This window comes from Ranitomeya imitator, chromosome 3 (genome assembly GCF_032444005.1).
Source record: "Ranitomeya imitator isolate aRanImi1 chromosome 3, aRanImi1.pri, whole genome shotgun sequence".
Lineage (NCBI taxonomy): Eukaryota > Metazoa > Chordata > Amphibia > Anura > Dendrobatidae > Ranitomeya > Ranitomeya imitator.
In genome coordinates, this window is record NC_091284.1 from 293,167,416 (window position 1) to 293,184,901 (window position 17,486).

Below are 17,486 nucleotides of genomic sequence, written 5' to 3' on the forward strand. Positions count from 1 at the left end.
GCACTTGTGCCCAGGCCTTAAGCCTAGCCCGCACTTGTGCCCCGGCCTTAAGCCTAGCCCGCACTTGTGCCCAGGCCTTAAGCCTAGCTCGCACTTGTGCCCCGGCCTTAAGCCTAGCCCGCACTTGTGCCCTGGCCTTAAGCCTAGCCCGCACTTGTGCCCAGGCCTTAAGCCTAGCCCGCACTTGTGCCCAGGCCTTAAGCCTAGCCCGCAGTTGTGCCCAGGCCTTAAGCCTAGCCCGCACTTGTGCCCAGGCCTTAAGCCTAGCCCGCACTTGTGCCCAGGCCTTAAGCCTAGCCCGCACTTGTGCCCAGGCCTTAAGCCTAGCCCGCACTTGTGCCCAGGCCTTAAGCCTAGCTTGCACTTGTGCCCAGGCCTTAAGCCTAGCCCGCACTTGTGCCCAGGCCTTAAGCCTAGCGCGCACTTTTGAGCCCCTTGAATGCTTGTTTGTTTGTTTGTTTTTGTCTTCAGCTTCATGTTGGTTATGCACATAGGGCCAACTTTACGCTCTTCGCTCTTGTCCCGTCTGAATGCGCATGCTCGACTGTAATTGGGGAAGAAGGCATTACCCATTTACGGAGGACAGACAAGAAGTGCCTGGTCGCTTGGAGCATGGGGTTATGGAGAGGCTCCGCACTGTACAACAAAGGATCTAGTCCTATATGTCCAAGTACAGAGTAGAGGGGTGAAAGCTAGCTCTTCACCCCTATGGGTGCCTAACCCTTTATGCAAAGAGTGCAAAGAGTTAGCTGAATGCCTTAAGCCTAGCCAGCACTTGTGCCCCCCCTGCCTTGATCCTAGCCAGCACTGCACTTGTGCCCATGCCTTAAGCCTAGCCCGCACTTGTGCCTATGCCTTAAGCCTAGCCGGCACTTGTGTCCCCTGCCTTGATCCTAGCCAGCACTGCACTTGTGCCCAGGCCTTAAGCCTAGCCCGCACTGCCTAGCCCGCACTTGTGCCCAGGCCTTAAGCCTAGCCCGCACTTGTGCCCAGGCCTTAAGCCTAGCCCGCACTTGTGCCCAGGCCTTAAGCCTAGCCCGCACTTGTGCCCAGGCCTTAAGCCTAGCCCGCACTTGTGCCCAGGCCTTAAGCCTAGCCCGCACTTGTGCCCAGGCCTTAAGCCTAGCCCGCACTTGTGCCCAGGCCTTAAGCCTAGCCCGCACTTGTGCCCAGGCCTTAAGCCTAGCCCGCACTTGTGCCCAGGCCTTAAGCCTAGCCCGCACTTGTGCCCAGGCCTTAAGCCTAGCCCGCACTTGTGCCCAGGCCTTAAGCCTAGCCCGCACTTGTGCCCCCTGCCTTGATCCTAGCCCGCACTTGTGCCCAGGCCTTGATCCTAGCCCGCACTTGTGCCCAGGCCTTAAGCCTAGCCCGCACTTGTGCCCAGGCCTTAAGCCTAGCCCGCACTTGTGCCCAGGCCTTAAGCCTAGCCCGCACTTGTGCCCCCTGCCTTGATCCTAGCCAGCACTTGTGCCCAGGCCTTAAGCCTAGCCCGCACTTGTGCCCAGGCCTTAAGCCTAGCCTGCACTTTTGAGCCCCTTGAATGCTTGTTTGTTTGTTTTTGTCTTCAGCTTCATGTTGGTTATGCACATAGGGCCAGCTTTACGCTCTTCGCTCTTGTCCCGTCTGAATGCGCATGCATGACTGTAATTGGGGAAGAAGGCATTACCCATTTACGGAGGACAGACAAGAAGTGCCTGGTCGCTTGGAGCATGGGGTTATGGAGAGGCTCCGCACTGTGCAACAAAGGATCTAGTCCTAAATGTCCAAGTACAGAGTAGAGGGGTGAAAGCTAGCTCTTCACCCCTATGGGTGCCTAACCCTTTATGCAAAGAGTGCAAAGAGTTAGCTGAATGCCTTAAGCCTAGCCAGCACTTGTGCCCCCTGCCTTGATCCTAGCCAGCACTGCACTTGTGCCCATGCCTTAAGCCTAGCCCGCACTTGTGCCCAGGCCTTAAGCCTAGCCCGCACTTGTGCCCATGCCTTAAGCCTAGCCCGCACTTGTGCCCAGGCCTTAAGCCTAGCCCGCACTTGTGCCCAGGCCTTAAGCCTAGCCCGCACTTGTGCCCAGGCCTTAAGCCTAGCCCGCACTTGTGCCCAGGCCTTAAGCCTAGCCCGCACTTGTGCCCAGGCCTTAAGCCTAGCCCGCACTTGTGCCCAGGCCTTAAGCCTAGCCCGCACTTGTGCCCAGGCCTTAAGCCTAGCCCGCACTTGTGCCCAGGCCTTACGCCTAGCCCTCACTTGTGCCCAGGCCTTAAGCCTAGCCCGCTCTTGTGCCCAGGCCTTAAGCCTAGCCTGCACTTTTGAGCCCCTTGAATGCTTGTTTGTTGGTTTTTGTCTTCAGCTTCATGTTGGTTATGCACATAGGGCCAGCTTTACGCTCTTCGCTCTTGTCCCGTCTGAATGCGCATGCACGACTGTAATTGGGGAAGAAGGCATTACCCATTTACGGAGGACAGACAAGAAGTGCCTGGTCGCTTGGAGCATGGGGTTATGGAGAGGCTCCGCACTGTACAACAAAGGATCTAATCCTAAATGTCCAAGTAAAGAGTAGAGGGGTGAAAGCTAGCTCTTCACCCCTATGGGTGCCTAACCCTTTATGCAAAGAGTGCAAAGAGTTAGCTGAATGCCTTAAGCCTAGCCAGCACTTGTGCCCCCTGCCTTGATCCTAGCCAGCACTGCACTTGTGCCCATGCCTTAAGCCTAGCCCGCACATGTGCCCAGGCCTTAAGCCTAGCCCGCACTTGTGCCCAGGCCTTAAGCCAAGCCCGCACTTGTGCCCCTGCCTTAAGCCTAGCCCGCACTTGTGCCCCTGCCTTAAGCCTAGCCCGCACTTGTGCCCAGGCCTTAAGCCTAGCCCGCACTTGTGCCCAGGCCTTAAGCCTAGCCCGCACTTGTGCCCAGGCCTTAAGCCTAGCCCGCACTTGTGCCCAGGCCTTAAGCCTAGCCCGCACTTGTGCCCAGGCCTTAAGCCTAGCCCGCACTTGTGCCCAGGCCTTAAGCCTAGCCCGCACTTTTGCCCAGGCCTTAAGCCTAGCCCGCACTTGTGCCCAGGCCTTAAGCCTAGCCCGCACTTGTGCCCAGGCCTTAAGCCAAGCCCGCACTTGTGCCCAGGCCTTAAGCCTAGCCCGCACTTGTGCCCAGGCCTTAAGCCTAGCCCGCACTTGTGCCCAGGCCTTAAGCCTAGCCCGCACTTGTGCCCAGGCCTTAAGCCTAGCCCGCACTTGTGCCCCGGCCTTAAGCCTAGCCCGCACTTGTGCCCCTGCCTTAAGCCAAGCCCGCATTTGTGCCCAGGCCTTAAGCCTAGCCCGCACTTGTGCCCAGGCCTTAAGCCTAGCCCGCACTTGTGCCCAGGCCTTAAGCCTAGCCCGCACTTGTGCCCAGGCCTTAAGCCTAGCCCGCACTTGTGCCCAGGCCTTAAGCCTAGCCCGCACTTGTGCCCAGGCCTTAAGCCTAGCCCGCACTTGTGCCCAGGCCTTAAGCCTAGCCCGCACTTGTGCCCAGGCCTTAAGCCTAGCCCGCACTTGTGCCCAGGCCTTAAGCCTAGCCCGCACTTGTGCCCAGGCCTTAAGCCTAGCCCGCACTTGTGCCCAGGCCTTAAGCCTAGCCTGCACTTTTGAGCCCCTTGAATGCTTGTTTGTTTGTTTTTGTCTTCAGCTTCATGTTGGTTATGCACATAGGGCCAACTTTATGCTCTTCGCTCTTGTCCCGTCTGAATGCGCATGCTCGACTGTAATTGGGGAAGAAGGCAATACCCATTTACGGAGGACAGACAAGAAGTGCCTGGTCGCTTGGAGCATGGGGTTATGGAGAGGCTCTGCACTGTACAACAAAGGATCTAGTCCTAAATGTCCAAGTACAGAGTAGAGGGGTGAAAGCTAGCTCTTCACCCCTATGGGTGCCTAACCCTTTATGCAAAGAGTGCAAAGAGTTAGCTGAATGCCTTAAGCCTAGCCAGCACTTGTGCCCCCCCTGCCTTGATCCTAGCCAGCACTGCACTTGTGCCCATGCCTTAAGCCTAGCCCGCACTTGTGCCCATGCCTTAAGCCTAGCCCGCACTTGTGCCTATGCCTTAAGCCTAGCCGGCACTTGTGGCCCCTGCCTTGATCCTAGCCAGCACTGCACTTGTGCCCAGGCCTTAAGCCTAGCCCGCACTTGTGCCCAGGCCTTAAGCCTAGCCCGCACTTGTGCCCAGGCCTTAAGCCTAGCCCGCATTTGTGCCCAGGCTTTAAGCCTAGCCCGCACTTGTGCCCAGGCCTTAAGCCTAGCCCGCACTTGTGCCCAGGCCTTAAGCCTAGCCCGCACTTGTGCCCAGGCCTTAAGCCTAGCCCGCACTTGTGCCCCGGCCTTAAGCCTAGCCCGTACTTGTGCCCCGGCCTTAAGCCTAGCCCGCACTTGTGCCCCGGCCTTAAGCCTAGCCCGCACTTGTGCCCCGGCCTTAACCCTTATCCGGCTGAATAGGTACAATTGTAACTATTCCGTTTTAAAATTGCAATAACTTTTTTTTGAAAAGACGTAGAGGGCTGAAATTTCGTGACATCTCTACATTTTTGGTCCAGAATATATTGGCCAAATTTCAATAAAATATCTCCACCCGCTTCCGAGATAAGGGGTCGAGATCTTTTTGCATCCATAACAAGCTGCATAGGTACAAATGTACCTCATATATTTTGAATGAAGATAATGCAAGGGAAAAAGCATAAATTTTTTTTTAATGATAATGCTATTTAACTATTATAAACAAGTAAAAAACTGTTCATTTACATTATAAAAGAAAATGTAAGAAACTTTTTTTTATTGATTTTCTTTGCAAGTAATGCATGTTGGCTTTGCTACAGAGTGTTCATCGCAAATGGGTTTCACACAAACCACACAAGACTTTCTAGTCTTGCGTTGTTTTCGCCTCAGGTCTCTGCAGACATAGCAACTACCAACAACAGGGGAGGGTCCACGACTACCATGAGGTATTTTGGGGCCAGCTGCTGGCTGCGATGCTACCACAATGCATCGTCCAAGCACCATTTCTACTGCACCTCGAAGAAAATGGTTTCTCATTATCATTTTGTTTGTACTACGATCTTCAATTGCAATCATACACAGCTGATTTGCGAGATCTTTCAGGAACTTTCTTCGTTGATCCTTTGCCCTGAAGCTTGGATTGTGTTCTCTGTAGATGATGTAGGATGCTAACCCACTGACATCAATCATATTGTAGAAAAATGCCAAAGTCAAACGTGATGTTCGTCGTTTCACAGTGTACTCTCCCAACATTTTATCCATAACATCAACGCCACCTTTTGTTATGTTGTAGTATTTTATTATCTCTGGCTTGGCTGCTAGTGTCTCTTCAACTTCTCCCGTCATGTGCATAGATGATAGAAGCACGACTGATTTGTTCTTCTTTGGTACATATGAACAGACTGTTGCATCATGATTGTAGGCAAAATTTGTCGAGTATACAGGCCTTTCTTTGGCAGGCTGCATGTTGTTAGGTAGGAACCTTTTGTTTTTTCTCACTGTACCAACTAGTGTCATGTTCCAGGAGTTCAATACCTTAGCTAGTTCCATGGTTGTAAAGAAGTTATCGGTGGTGACATTTCTTCCAGAGCCTTTATACGAGCTCACTAGGTCCAATACTGTTCGTTCTCCAATGTTTACTTGTCGAGGACCATCAGTTGGTTTCCCAGTGTAGAGCTGACCTTGTAAAGGGTAGGCATTTGATGAGTCACAAGCCCAGAAAATCTTTATGCCATATTTAGCTGGTTTTGAAGGTATATACTGGGTAAATTTAGTATGACCTCTAAATGGAAATAATTGCTCGTCGACGGTGATACAATGATATGGCTTGTAGGCTCTCTCCAGATTACTGTTCAGCATTGTCCAGATGTCCCGTATTGGTGCAGCTTTATCTGTTTGCACACGTTCTGCACGTGTATTTTCGTTGTCAAACCTGATAAATCTGAGTATCATCTTGAAGCGGTCACGAGACATGGCTGCACGTATAAGAGGCAGAGCAGCAACATTCCACATTTCCTCCAGATTCTCTTTGTTGGCTCTGTGCACACCAGCAGCAATCAGTATGCCCAAAAATGCATGAAGTTCAGTTTCAGTAAATTGCTTGAATGTTTTTTGTGGTGGCCGTTTGGAAGAATCAGGAAAACGTTGTACCAGTTCGTTGTTGTAAGCATCACAAACTCTCTTGGCCTTTCGATTCGTTTCCCGTAATATGATGTCACACATCTCGGGAGTCATGATGGACTTGAATAGCTCTTTTGCTGTATATAGGTTGCTGATTGCTGCAGGGCCACCTCTTTGTCGTAGGACATTACGAGATTTTGTTTGTGCATTTGGCAGTGGATTACTGCACCATTGAGTTTCATCCTTAGCAGTCCAAATGTCACCTGCACTTTGAGGCACAGAATCATCCTCAACACTTTCGTCTGATTCGTATTCATTTTCATGCTCTATGACCATTTCTTGTTCAATGTCTGAATCTTCTTCAGTAACATCCACTTGTGGTACATAGTTTTCATCATCAGATGGAACATATGGTTCATCCTCATGCTCAGAATCAGATTCTTCTAGCATTCGCATTATTTCGTCAGACGTAAATCTGTAAATATGAAAAAATGTAAAATAAATAATTTTCCGAAATACTACATTATTGGCTTTTCACAAAATTATACTAACCTGCAAACACGTTTTCTTGGATTATGGCGGAAACTAGATCCAGCATTACTATCACTCATGATGACTTGCTAGATGAATTTTGGCTTCGTATTTTGTGCTGAATATAAATAAAACATCGTAAAACAATATGTAGATACTAATTATTATCCATTTTTCGTATAAAAATTATACCTATAGTGATAAGTTTCATACAAAATATATGTAAGCCAAGTCCAGGCTGAAAGACAATTTGACTGTTCTGTCCCCACATAATGAGAATAAAGGTATAACTGGCTGTTAGATGCTGTGAGACTTTCCTACCTTCGTTTCCAAGAAATTGAAGACTTCACAAGCCTAGAAATGTGTGCTCACAGCAATGAGATGAACAGCAAAATGGCTAATAAGAGGAGGGAGGCAGGAAGACAAGTAGAAGCCACTCCCAGTTTGAATTAACTTAATTGACAGCAACATAAGTGACCAGTAACAACACTGAACAATAGATATCAGCATAACATTTGTAGCTGAATGAACTTTAGTTTCTGAAACCAAGTAAAGTCTTCCCACAGTGGAGGTATATGTGAAGGTACAATTGTACCTATGCAGCCTGTTAAGGTTGTAAAATTATGCAGCCTGACAAGGGTTAAGCCTAGCCCGCACTTGTGCCCCGGCCTTAAGCCTAGCCCGCACTTGTGCCCCGGCCTTAAGCCAAGCCCGCACTTGTGCCCCTGCCTTAAGCCAAGCCCGCACTTGTGCCCCGGCCTTAAGCCTAGCCCGCACTTGTGCCCAGGCCTTAAGCCTAGCCCGCACTTGTGCCCAGGCCTTAAGCCTAGCCCGCACTTGTGCCCAGGCCTTAAGCCTAGCCCGCACTTGTGCCCAGGCCTTAAGCCTAGCCCGCACTTGTGCCCAGGCCTTAAGCCTAGCCCGCACTTGTGCCCAGGCCTTAAGCCTAGCCCGCACTTGTGCCCAGGCCTTAAGCCTAGCCCGCACTTGTGCCCAGGCCTTAAGCCTAGCCCGCACTTGTGCCCAGGCCTTAAGCCTAGCCCGCACTTGTGCCCAGGCCTTAAGCCTAGCCCGCACTTGTGCCCAGGCCTTAAGCCTAGCCCGCACTTGTGCCCAGGCCTTAAGCCTAGCCCGCACTTGTGCCCAGGCCTTAAGCCTAGCCCGCACTTGTGCCCAGGCCTTAAGCCTAGCCCGCACTTGTGCCCAGGCCTTAAGCCTAGCCCGCACTTGTGCCCAGGCCTTAAGCCTAGCCCGCACTTGTGCCCAGGCCTTAAGCCTAGCCCGCACTTGTGCCCAGGCCTTAAGCCTAGCCCGCACTTGTGCCCAGGCCTTAAGCCTAGCCCGCACTTGTGCCCAGGCCTTAAGCCTAGCCCGCACTTGTGCCCAGGCCTTAAGCCTAGCCTGCACTTTTGAGCCCCTTGAATGCTTGTTTGTTTGTTTTTGTCTTCAGCTTCATGTTGGTTATGCACATAGGGCCAACTTTACGCTCTTCGCTCTTGTCCCGTCTGAATGCGCATGCTCGACTGTAATTGGGGAGAAGGCATTACCCATTTACGGAGGACAGACAAGAAGTGCCTGGTCGCTTGGAGCATGGGGTTATGGAGAGGCTCCGCACTGTACAACAAAGGATCTAGTCCTAAATGTCCAAGTACAGAGTAGAGGGGTGAAAGCTAGCTCTTCACCCCTATGGGTGCCTAACCCTTTATGCAAAGAGTGCAAAGAGTTAGCTGAATGCCTTAAGCCTAGCCAGCACTTGTGCCCCCCCTGCCTTGATCCTAGCCAGCACTGCACTTGTGCCCATGCCTTAAGCCTAGCCCGCACTTGTGCCCATGCCTTAAGCCTAGCCCGCACTTGTGCCTATGCCTTAAGCCTAGCCGGCACTTGTGGCCCCTGCCTTGATCCTAGCCAGCACTGCACTTGTGCCCAGGCCTTAAGCCTAGCCCGCACTTGTGCCCAGGCCTTAAGCCTAGCCCGCACTTGTGCCCAGGCCTTAAGCCTAGCCCGCACTTGTGCCCAGGCCTTAAGCCTAGCCCGCACTTGTGCCCAGGCTTTAAGCCTAGCCCGCACTTGTGCCCAGGCCTTAAGCCTAGCCCGCACTTGTACCCAGGCCTTAAGCCTAGCCCGCACTTGTGCCCAGGCCTTAAGCCTAGCCCGCACTTGTGCCCAGGCCTTAAGCCTAGCCCGCACTTGTGCCCAGGCCTTAAGCCTAGCCCGCACTTGTGCCCCGGCCTTAAGCCTAGCCCGCACTTGTGCCCCGGCCTTAAGCCTAGCCCGCACTTGTGCCCCGGCCTTAAGCCTTGCCCGCACTTGTGCCCCGGCCTTAAGCCTAGTCCGCACTTGTGCCCCGGCCTTAAGCCTAGCCCGCACTTGTGCCCAGGCCTTAAGCCTAGCCCGCACTTGTGCCCAGGCCTTAAGCCTAGCCCGCACTTGTGCCCAGGCCTTAAGCCTAGCCCGCACTTGTGCCCAGGCTTTAAGCCTAGCCCGCACTTGTGCCCAGGCCTTAAGCCTAGCCCGCACTTGTGCCCAGGCCTTAAGCCTAGCCCGCACTTGTGCCCAGGCCTTAAGCCTAGCCCGCACTTGTGCCCAGGCCTTAAGCCTAGCCCGCACTTGTGCCCCGGCCTTAAGCCTAGCCCGCACTTGTGCCCCGGCCTTAAGCCTAGCCCGCACTTGTGCCCCGGCCTTAAGCCTAGCCCGCACTTGTGCCCCGGCCTTAATCCTAGCCCGCACTTGTGCCCCGGCCTTAAGCCAAGCCCGCACTTGTGCCCAGGCCTTAAGCCTAGCCCGCACTTGTGCCCAGGCCTTAAGCCTAGCCCGCACTTGTGCCCAGGCCTTAAGCCTAGCCCGCACTTGTGCCCAGGCCTTAAGCCTAGCCCGCACTTGTGCCCAGGCCTTAAGCCTAGCCCGCACTTGTGCCCAGGCTTTAAGCCTAGCCCGCACTTGTGCCCAGGCCTTAAGCCTAGCCCGCACTTGTGCCCAGGCCTTAAGCCTAGCCCGCACTTGTGCCCAGGCCTTAAGCCTAGCCCGCACTTGTGCCCAGGCCTTAAGCCTAGCCCGCACTTGTGCCCAGGCCTTAAGCCTAGCCCGCACTTGTGCCCAGGCCTTAAGCCTAGCCCGCACTTGTGCCCAGGCCTTAAGCCTAGCCCGCACTTGTGCCCAGGCCTTAAGCCTAGCTCGCACTTGTGCCCAGGCCTTAAGCCTAGCCCGCACTTGTGCCCAGGCCTTAAGCCTAGCCCGCACTTGTGCCCAGGCCTTAAGCCTAACCCGCACTAGTGCCCAGGCCTTAAGCCTAGCCTGCACTTTTGAGCCCCTTGAATGCTTGTTTGTTTTTGTCTTCAGCTTCATGTTGGTTATGCACATAGGGCCAGCTTTACGCTCTTCGCTCTTGTCCCGTCTGAATGCGCATGCACGACTGTAATTGGGGAAGAAGGCATTACCCATTTACGGAGGACAGACAAGAAGTGCCTAGTCGCTTGGAGCATGGGGTTATGGAGAGGCTCCGCACTGTACAACAAAGGATCTAGTCCTATATGTCCAAGTACAGAGTAGAGGGGTGAAAGCTAGCTCTTCACCCCTATGGGTGCCTAACCCTTTATGCAAAGAGTGCAAAGAGTTAGCTGAATGCCTTAAGCCTAGCCAGCACTTGTGCCCCCCCTGCCTTGATCCTAGCCAGCACTGCACTTGTGCCCATGCCTTAAGCCTAGCCCGCACTTGTGCCTATGCCTTAAGCCTAGCCGGCACTTGTGGCCCCTGCCTTGATCCTAGCCAGCACTGCACTTGTGCCGAGGCCTTAAGCCTAGCCCGCACTGCCTAGCCCGCACTTGTGCCCAGGCCTTAAGCCTAGCCCGCACTTGTGCCCAGGCCTTAAGCCTAGCCCGCACTTGTGCCCAGGCCTTAAGCCTAGCCCGCACTTGTGCCCAGGCCTTAAGCCTAGCCCGCACTTGTGCCCAGGCCTTAAGCCTAGCCCGCACTTGTGCCCAGGCCTTAAGCCTAGCCCGCACTTGTGCCCAGGCCTTAAGCCTAGCCCGCACTTGTGCCCAGGCCTTAAGCCTAGCCCGCACTTGTGCCCAGGCCTTAAGCCTAGCCCGCACTTGTGCCCAGGCCTTAAGCCTAGCCCGCACTTGTGCCCAGGCCTTAAGCCTAGCCCGCACTTGTGCCCAGGCCTTAAGCCTAGCCCGCACTTGTGCCCCCTGCCTTGATCCTAGCCCGCACTTGTGCCCAGGCCTTGATCCTAGCCCGCACTTGTGCCCAGGCCTTAAGCCTAGCCCGCACTTGTGCCCAGGCCTTAAGCCTAGCCCGCACTTGTGCCCAGGCCTTAAGCCTAGCCCGCACTTGTGCCCCCTGCCTTGATCCTAGCCAGCACTTGTGCCCAGGCCTTAAGCCTAGCCCGCACTTGTGCCCAGGCCTTAAGCCTAGCCTGCACTTTTGAGCCCCTTGAATGCTTGTTTGTTTGTTTTTGTCTTCAGCTTCATGTTGGTTATGCACATAGGGCCAGCTTTACGCTCTTCGCTCTTGTCCCGTCTGAATGCGCATGCATGACTGTAATTGGGGAAGAAGGCATTACCCATTTACGGAGGACAGACAAGAAGTGCCTGGTCGCTTGAAGCATGGGGTTATGGAGAGGCTCCGCACTGTGCAACAAAGGATCTAGTCCTAAATGTCCAAGTACAGAGTAGAGGGGTGAAAGCTAGCTCTTCACCCCTATGGGTGCCTAACCCTTTATGCAAAGAGTGCAAAGAGTTAGCTGAATGCCTTAAGCCTAGCCAGCACTTGTGCCCCCTGCCTTGATCCTAGCCAGCACTGCACTTGTGCCCAGGCCTTAAGCCTAGCCCGCACTTGTGCCCAGGCCTTAAGCCTAGCCCGCACTTGTGCCCATGCCTTAAGCCTAGCCCGCACTTGTGCCCAGGCCTTAAGCCTAGCCCGCACTTGTGCCCAGGCCTTAAGCCTAGCCCGCACTTGTTCCCAGGCCTTAAGCCTAGCCCGCACTTGTGCCCATGCTTTAAGCCTAGCCCGCACTTGTGCCCAGGCCTTAAGCCTAGCCCGCACTTGTGCCCAGGCCTTAAGCCTAGCCCGCACTTGTGCCCAGGCCTTAAGCCTAGCCCGCACTTGTGCCCAGGCCTTAAGCCTAGCCCGTACTTGTGCCCAGGCCTTAAGCCTAGCCCGCACTTGTGCCCAGGCCTTAAGCCTAGCCCGCACTTGTGCCCAGGCCTTAAGCCTAGCCCGCACTTGTGCCCAGGCCTTAAGCCTAGCTCGCACTTGTGCCCAGGCCTTAAGCCTAGCCCGCACTTGTGCCCAGGCCTTAAGCCTAGCCCGCACTTGTGCCCAGGCCTTAAGCCTAGCCCGCACTTGTGCCCAGGCCTTAAGCCTAGCCCGCACTTGTGCCCAGGCCTTAAGCCTAGCCCGCACTTGTGCCCAGGCCTTAAGCCTAGCCCGCACTTGTGCCCAGGCCTTAAGCCTAGCCCGCACTTGTGCCCAGGCCTTAAGCCTAGCCCGCACTTGTGCCCAGGCCTTAAGCCTAGCCCGCACTTGTGCCCAGGCCTTAAGCCTAGCCCGCACTTGTGCCCAGGCCTTAAGCCTAGCCCGCACTTGTGCCCAGGCCTTAAGCCTAGCCCGCACTTGTGCCCAGGCCTTAAGCCTAGCTCGCTCTTGTGCCCAGGCCTTAAGCCTAGCCCGCACTTGTGCCCAGGCCTTAAGCCTAGCCCGCACTTGTGCCCAGGCCTTAAGCCTAGCCCGCACTTGTGCACAGGCCTTACGCCTAGCCCTCACTTGTGCCCAGGCCTTAAGCCTAGCCCGCACTTGTGCCCAGGCCTTAAGCCTAGCCTGCACTTTTGAGCCCCTTGAATGCTTGTTTGTTTTTGTCTTCAGCTTCATGTTGGTTATGCACATAGGGCCAGCTTTACGCTCTTCGCTCTTGTCCCGTCTGAATGCGCATGCACGACTGTAATTGGGGAAGAAGGCATTACCCATTTACGGAGGACAGACAAGAAGTGCCTGGTCGCTTGGAGCATGGGGTTATGGAGAGGCTCCGCACTGTACAACAAAGGATCTAGTCCTAGATGTCCAAGTACAGAGTAGAGGGGTGAATGCTAGCTCTTCACCCCTATGGGTGCCTAACCCTTTATGCAAAGAGTGCAAAGAGTTAGCTGAATGCCTTAAGCCTAGCCAGCACTTGTGCCCCCCCTGCCTTGATCCTAGCCAGCACTGCACTTGTGCCCATGCCTTAAGCCTAGCCCGCACTTGTGCCCAGGCCTTAAGCCTAGCCCGCACTTGTGCCCAGGCCTTAAGCCTAGCCCGCACTTGTGCCCAGGCCTTAAGCCTAGCCCGCACTTGTGCCCATGCTTTAAGCCTAGCCCGCACTTGTGCCCAGGCCTTAAGCCTAGCCCGCACTTGTGCCCAGGCCTTAAGCCTAGCCCGCACTTGTGCCCAGGCCTTAAGCCTAGCCCGCACTTGTGCCCAGGCCTTAAGCCTAGCCCGCACTTGTGCCCCGGCCTTAAGCGTAGCCCGCACTTGTGCCCCGGCCTTAAGCCTAGCCCGCACTTGTGCCCAGGCCTTAAGCCTAGCCCGCACTTGTGCCCAGGCCTTAAGCCTAGCCCGCACTTGTGCCCAGGCCTTAAGCCTAGCCCGCACTTGTGCCCAGGCCTTAAGCCTAGCCCGCACTTGTGCCCAGGCCTTAAGCCTAGCCCGCACTTGTGCCCAGGCCTTAAGCCTAGCCCGCACTTGTGCCCAGGCCTTAAGCCTAGCCCGCACTTGTGCCCAGGCCTTAAGCCTAGCCCGCACTTGTGCCCAGGCCTTAAGCCTAGCCCGTACTTGTGCCCAGGCCTTAAGCCTAGCCCGCACTTGTGCCCAGGCCTTAAGCCTAGCCCGCACTTGTGCCCAGGCCTTAAGCCTAGCCCGCACTTGTGCCCATGCTTTAAGCCTAGCCCGCACTTGTGCCCAGGCCTTAAGCCTAGCCCGCACTTGTGCCCAGGCCTTAAGCCTAGCCCGCACTTGTGCCCAGGCCTTAAGCCTAGCCCGCACTTGTGCCAATGCTTTAAGCCTAGCCCGCACTTGTGCCCAGGCCTTAAGCCTAGCCCGCACTTGTGCCCAGGCCTTAAGCCTAGCCCGCACTTGTGCCCAGGCCTTAAGCCTAGCCCGCACTTGTGCCCAGGCCTTAAGCCTAGCCCGCACTTGTGCCCCGGCCTTAAGCCTAGCCCGCACTTGTGCCCCGGCCTTAAGCCTAGCCCGCACTTGTGCCCAGGCCTTAAGCCTAGCCCGCACTTTTGCCCAGGCCTTAAGCCTAGCCCGCACTTGTGCCCAGGCCTTAAGCCTAGCCCGCACTTGTGCCCAGGCCTTAAGCCTAGCCCGCACTTGTGCCCAGGCCTTAAGCCTAGCCCGCACTTGTGCCCAGGCCTTAAGCCTAGCCCGCACTTGTGCCCAGGCCTTAAGCCTAGCCCGCACTTGTGCCCAGGCCTTAAGCCTAGCCCGCACTTGTGCCCAGGCCTTAAGCCTAGCCCGCACTTGTGCCCAGGCCTTAAGCCTAGCCCGCACTTGTGCCCAGGCCTTAAGCCTAGCCCGCACTTGTGCCCAGGCCTTAAGCCTAGCCTGCACTTTTGAGCCCCTTGAATGCTTGTTTGTTTGTTTTTGTCTTCAGCTTCATGTTGGTTATGCACATAGGGCCAACTTTACGCTCTTCGCTCTTGTCCCGTCTGAATGCGCATGCTCGACTGTAATTGGGGAAGAAGGCATTACCCATTTACGGAGGACAGACAAGAAGTGCCTGGTCGCTTGGAGCATGGGGTTATGGAGAGGCTCCGCACTGTACAACAAAGGATCTAGTCCTAAATGTCCAAGTACAGAGTAGAGGGGTGAAAGCTAGCTCTTCACCCCTATGGGTGCCTAACCCTTTATGCAAAGAGTGCAAAGAGTTAGCTGAATGCCTTAAGCCTAGCCAGCACTTGTGCCCCCCCTGCCTTGATCCTAGCCAGCACTGCACTTGTGCCCATGCCTTAAGCCTAGCCCGCACTTGTGCCCATGCCTTAAGCCTAGCCCGCACTTGTGCCTATGCCTTAAGCCTAGCCGGCACTTGTGGCCCCTGCCTTGATCCTAGCCAGCACTGCACTTGTGCCCAGGCCTTAAGCCTAGCCCGCACTTGTGCCCAGGCCTTAAGCCTAGCCCGCACTTGTGCCCAGGCCTTAAGCCTAGCCCGCACTTGTGCCCAGGCCTTAAGCCTAGCCCGCACTTGTGCCCAGGCTTTAAGCCTAGCCCGCACTTGTGCCCAGGCCTTAAGCCTAGCCCGCACTTGTGCCCAGGCCTTAAGCCTAGCCCGCACTTGTGCCCAGGCCTTAAGCCTAACCCGCACTTGTGCCCCGGCCTTAAGCCTAGCCCGCACTTGTGCCCAGGCCTTAAGCCTAGCCCGCACTTGTGCCCCGGCCTTAAGCCTAGCCCGCACTTGTGCCCCGGCCTTAAGCCTAGCCCGCACTTGTGCCCCGGCCTTAAGCCTAGCCCGCACTTGTGCCCCGGCCTTAAGCCAAGCCCGCACTTGTGCCCCTGCCTTAAGCCTAGCCCGCACTTGTGCCCCGGCCTTAAGCCTAGCCCGCACTTTTGCCCAGGCCTTAAGCCTAGCCCGCACTTGTGCCCCGGCCTTAAGCCTAGCCCGCACTTGTGCCCAGGCCTTAAGCCTAGCCCGCACTTGTGCCCAGGCCTTAAGCCTAGCCCGCACTTGTGCCCAGGCCTTAAGCCTAGCCCGTACTTGTGCCCAGGCCTTAAGCCTAGCCCGCACTTGTGCCCAGGCCTTAAGCCTAGCCCGCACTTGTGCCCAGGCCTTAAGCCTAGCCCGCACTTGTGCCCAGGCCTTAAGCCTAGCTCGCACTTGTGCCCAGGCCTTAAGCCTAGCCCGCACTTGTGCCCAGGCCTTAAGCCTAGCCCGCACTTGTGCCCAGGCCTTAAGCCTAGCCCGCACTTGTGCCCAGGCCTTAAGCCTAGCCCGCACTTGTGCCCAGGCCTTAAGCCTAGCCCGCACTTGTGCCCAGGCCTTAAGCCTAGCCCGCACTTGTGCCCAGGCCTTAAGCCTAGCCCGCACTTGTTCCCAGGCCTTAAGCCTAGCCCGCACTTGTGCCCATGCTTTAAGCCTAGCCCGCACTTGTGCCCAGGCCTTAAGCCTAGCCCGCACTTGTGCCCAGGCCTTAAGCCTAGCCCGCACTTGTGCCCAGGCCTTAAGCCTAACCCACACTTGTGCCCAGGCCTTAAGCCTAGCCCGTACTTGTGCCCAGGCCTTAAGCCTAGCCCGCACTTGTGCCCAGGCCTTAAGCCTAGCCCGCACTTGTGCCCAGGCCTTAAGCCTAGCCCGCACTTGTGCCCAGGCCTTAAGCCTAGCTCGCACTTGTGCCCAGGCCTTAAGCCTAGCCCGCACTTGTGCCCAGGCCTTAAGCCTAACCCGCACTTGTGCCCAGGCCTTAAGCCTAGCCTGCACTTTTGAGCCCCTTGAATGCTTGTTTGTTTGTTTTTGTCTTCAGCTTCATGTTGGTTATGCACATAGGGCCAGCTTTACGCTCTTCGCTCTTGTCCCGTCTGAATGCGCATGCACGACTGTAATTGGGGAAGAAGGCATTACCCATTTACGGAGGACAGACAAGAAGTGCCTGGTCGCTTGGAGCATGGGGTTATGGAGAGGCTCCGCACTGTACAACAAAGGATCTAGTCCTAATTGTCCAAGTACAGAGTAGAGGGGTGAAAGCTAGCTCTTCACCCCTATGGGTGCCTAACCCTTTATGCAAAGAGTGCAAAGAGTTAGCTAAATGCCTTAAGCCTAGCCAGCACTTGTGCCCCCCCTGCCTTGATCCTAGCCAGCACTGCACTTGTGCCCATGCCTTAAGCCTAGCCCGCACTTGTGCCCAGGCCTTAAGCCTAGCCCGCACTTGTGCCCAGGCCTTAAGCCTAGCCCGCACTTGTGCCCAGGCCTTAAGCCTAGCCCGCACTTGTGCCCAGGCCTTAAGCCTAGCCCGCACTTGTGCCCAGGCCTTAAGCCTAGCCCGCACTTGTGCCCAGGCCTTAAGCCTAGCCTGCACTTGTGCCCAGGCCTTAAGCCTAGCCCGCACTTGTGCCCAGGCCTTAAGCCTAGCCCGCACTTGTGCCCAGGCCTTAAGCCTAGCCCGCACTTGTGCCCAGGCCTTAAGCCTAGCCCGCACTTGTGCCCAGGCCTTAAGCCTAGCCCGCACTTGTGCCCAGGCCTTAAGCCTAGCCCGCACTTGTGCCCATGCTTTAAGCCTAGCCCGCACTTGTGCCCAGGCCTTAAGCCTAGCCCGCACTTGTGCCCATGCTTTAAGCCTAGCCCGCACTTGTGCCCAGGCCTTAAGCCTAGCCCGCACTTGTGCCCAGGCCTTAAGCCTAGCCCGCACTTGTGCCCAGGCCTTAAGCCTAGCCCGCACTTGTGCCCAGGCCTTAAGCCTAGCCCGCACTTGTGCCCAGGCCTTAAGCCTAGCCCGCACTTGTGCCCATGCTTTAAGCCTAGCCCGCACTTGTGCCCAGGGATTAAGCCTAGCCCGCACTTGTGCCCAGGCCTTAAGCCTAGCCCGCACTTGTGCCCAGGCCTTAAGCCTAGCCCGCACTTGTGCCCAGGCCTTAAGCCTAGCCCGCACTTGTGCCCAGGCCTTAAGCCTAGCCCGCACTTGTGCCCAGGCCTTAAGCCTAGCCCGCACTTGTGCCCAGGCCTTAAGCCTAGCCCGCACTTGTGCCCAGGCCTTAAGCCTAGCCCGTACTTGTGCCCAGGCCTTAAGCCTAGCCTGCACTTTTGAGCCCCTTGAATGCTTGTTTGTTTTTGTCTTCAGCTTCATGTTGGTTATGCACAT